This window comes from Mauremys mutica, chromosome 1, assembly GCF_020497125.1.
Source record: "Mauremys mutica isolate MM-2020 ecotype Southern chromosome 1, ASM2049712v1, whole genome shotgun sequence".
NCBI classification, from domain to species: Eukaryota; Metazoa; Chordata; order Testudines; family Geoemydidae; genus Mauremys; species Mauremys mutica.
This window is the reverse complement of record NC_059072.1, coordinates 43,256,504-43,259,772: the sequence shown is the minus strand read 5'-3', so window position 1 is coordinate 43,259,772 and position 3,269 is coordinate 43,256,504. Positions and strand designations below refer to the sequence as shown.

Sequence of the window (3,269 nt, the reverse complement as noted above, 5' to 3'; positions counted from 1 at the left end):
CTTTATAAATATATCAGAGGGTTAAATATTAGGGAGGGAGAGGAATTATTTAAACTTAGTACCAATGTGGATACAAGAACAAATGGATATAAACTGGACACTAGGACTTGAAATTAGATGAAAGTTTCTAACCATTAGAGGAGTGAAGTTCTGAAACAGACTTCCAAGGGGAGTAGTGGGGGCAAAAGACATATCTAGCTTTAAGACTAAGCTTGATAAGTTTATGGAGGGGATGGTATGATGGGATTGCCAAATTAATTGCCAAAATTAGGCTATTGGTATTTGATTATCAGCAGGTAAGTATGCCCAGTGGTCTGTGATGGGATGTTAGATGGGATGGGATCTGAGTTACTACAGAGAATTCTTTCCTGGGTGCTGGCTGGTGAGTCTTGCCCACGTGCTCAGGGTTTAACTGATCGCCATATTTGGGGTTGGGAAGAGGCCCTGGAGATTGGCAGAGGCCCTGGAGATTTTTCGCCTTCCTCTGCAGCATGGGGCATGGGTCACTTGCTGGAGGAGTCTCTGCAGTTTGAGGTCTTCAAACCACAATTTGAGGACTTGAGGACTATAACAAACCCCTAACATATGTCTGAGTTATTGAAGTGGATGGGTGAGATTCTGTGGCCTGCATTGTGCAGGAGGTCAGACTAGATGATCACAATGGTCCCGTCTGACCTTAACGTCTAGGCGTCAATGAGTCTAAGGGACACCATTATAGGACCCAACCACACCATCAAGGGCTCATTCACCTGCACATCTACCAATATGATATATGCCATCATGTGCCAGCAATGCCCCTCTGCCATGTACATTTGCCAAACCGGCCACTCTACGCAACAAAAGAATAAATGGACACAAATCAAGAATTTTAACATTCAAAAACCAGTAGAAGAGCACTTCAATCTCCCTGGACACTCAATAACAGACTTAAAAGTGGCCATTCTTCAACAAAAAGACTTCAAAAACAGACTTAAATGAGAAACTGCAGAACTGGAATTAATTTGCAAACTTGACACCATCGAATTAGGCCTGAATAAAGATTGGGAGTGGCTGGGTCACTACAAAAAATAATTTCCCCTTCTGTTGATACTCACACCTTCTTGTCAACTGCTGGGAATGGGCCACATCCACCTTGACTGAATTGGCCTCGTTAGCACTAGCAGCAAAGAATCCTGTGGCACCTTATAGACTAACAGACATTTTGCAGCATGAGCTTTCGTGGGTGAATACCCACTTCTTTGGATGCAAGTCTATAAGGTGCCACAGGATTCTTTGCTGCTTTTACAGATCCAGACTAACACGGCTGCCCCTCTGATACTCGTTAGCACTGACTCCCCACTTGGTAAGGCAACTCCTATCTTTTCATGGGCTGTATACTTATACCTGCTTACTGTATTTTCCACTCCATGCATCTGATGAAGTGGTTTATATCCCACAAAAGCTTATGCCCAAATAAATTTGTTAGTCTCTAAGGTGTCACAAGGACTCTTTATTTTTACTGATACAGACTAACACAGCTACCTCTCTGAAATCTCTCTCTATCTAGGAAAGCACTACTAGACACAATCACACTGATCCTTGCCTGTGTCGCAGTCTCACATCTCTGTACAAAGCACGCAGCTAGCCAAATATTGGCATGATGGGGAACTTCTCGGCTCCTTAAGCTCAGATCAAGTGTAGTACCTGTTCTTATCAGTTTCATATCTGATATGTCCTTTATTTGAGGACTGTATATTAAATTGATTTTTGAAAGAGGGGGCTGGAATAGGAGCTTGCTCTGTCCATCTCACTGCAATACCAGGACAATGCATGTCTCTGGGAACAGTGCATCTCCTTTTGCAGAGAATTTTCAGGTTAGACAAACAGAAAGAGTTTCACTGTGAAGATGCTGGTTCACTTCCTAGCTTACTTCCTAGGTTACGTCCTACTGCATCTCTTCCTCACCAGAGGCATGATGAAGGCCTGGCCAACAGCCTGCAATATGTCCCCTCAGAAGGGAGACAGGAGGGTCCCTTCCCTCCTAATTAATAGATGTTTAGCTGTCTCTTCTGGGTTGACTAGCAGCTCTGGATTGAAGCTTAGTTAAGGACAGTACAGGGATCCTACTGTATTTCTGCAGGAGCTACGAGGGCAGATCTGCTCCCTGGCACTGACTGAGCTGTACTGTGCTTTTTAAAGCTCCCCCTTCATTTAGAACACACCCAGTAGGTGTGGCTGGGCAGAGCCTCCTGTGACCAGATTAGCTCTTCAACCCTCTGGTGCCCAGTGTGAGGTTTGTACACCCCATCACAGGAATTCATCCCAGCCATGCTGAATGTTTTATTTGAAATTCAATGGAGTTCTGGGGCTGTCATGAAAAACTAGGGAAGAACATTTGGATGCTGGGTTATGCCCACCCCCACCCCCACCCATACCACTCCCATCCCCCCACTCCTCCAACACCTTTAACTGTTCTGTTTTTGTGTTCTAGGGCTTCAGCTGAACCAAGTGCACAGAAGGGAAATGTTGACCTTTTAACAACCCAATTCCTTTTAGAAATTCTTCCCCTGAGTCAATAAGAGTGCTTCTTATTTCTGGGAGGCACAATCAATCATCACTGAAGAGTTAGTGAAATACTTTTTTTTTTTTTGCTTTAGTTTTAACCAAGTCTTCAAGTGCTGCAAAGGTGCAAATTCTAATTAGCAGTCCTAACAGATTGAGTAAAGAGCAGCAAAGACTCAACCATCTTCATCCGTTGCTGCACCATCCTGAAAGTTGATTTTGTTGCAGATTTAAGCTCATTGAATTGCTTGATCTGTTCTCTGATATTGCAGCTCTCCATCGTAGGCAATAGGTTAATGAGAGTGGAATGTACACTAGGTGTGTGGAACTGTTCTTGCAAGTCCTGTGCCCTTTGGGAAATGATTTCAAACACTTCATTATGCTGTTCAAAGAAGAAATATTTTGGCATAATAAACAAAGCTGATAATCAATACCACTGACCTGTTTCTTTTCTGCCAATGATGGCAAATCAGATTGAGGCACTCCTTCCATTTATAGTAATCTGTAACATTCAAAACATTAATCTGGTTCCATGTTGTGAGCATTAACTGACAACACAATTTAACTTTGTGAGGGCTGCTTGCTTCATGTGCCTATGTTTAAAAAAAAATCAACTTTATCATACATTTTTGAATATATAACAATATAATTGTTCTAGATTTGTCGTGTTTCATACCATGCTGTTTGTGGGAGAAAGGGCTTTCAAATGATATCCAACTTGACCTGTT

The 3,269-nt window shown here is 42.7% G+C and overlaps 1 non-coding gene across 1 annotated transcript; it reads left to right on the top strand.

The window, feature by feature from the left end:
* Nucleotides 1–1,643: 1,643 nt before the first annotated feature.
* Nucleotides 1,644–1,836, top strand: LOC123362313. The gene has a single exon (XR_006576418.1). It is a non-coding gene; the product is annotated as a U2 spliceosomal RNA (small nuclear RNA).
* Nucleotides 1,837–3,269: the final 1,433 nt, after the last annotated feature.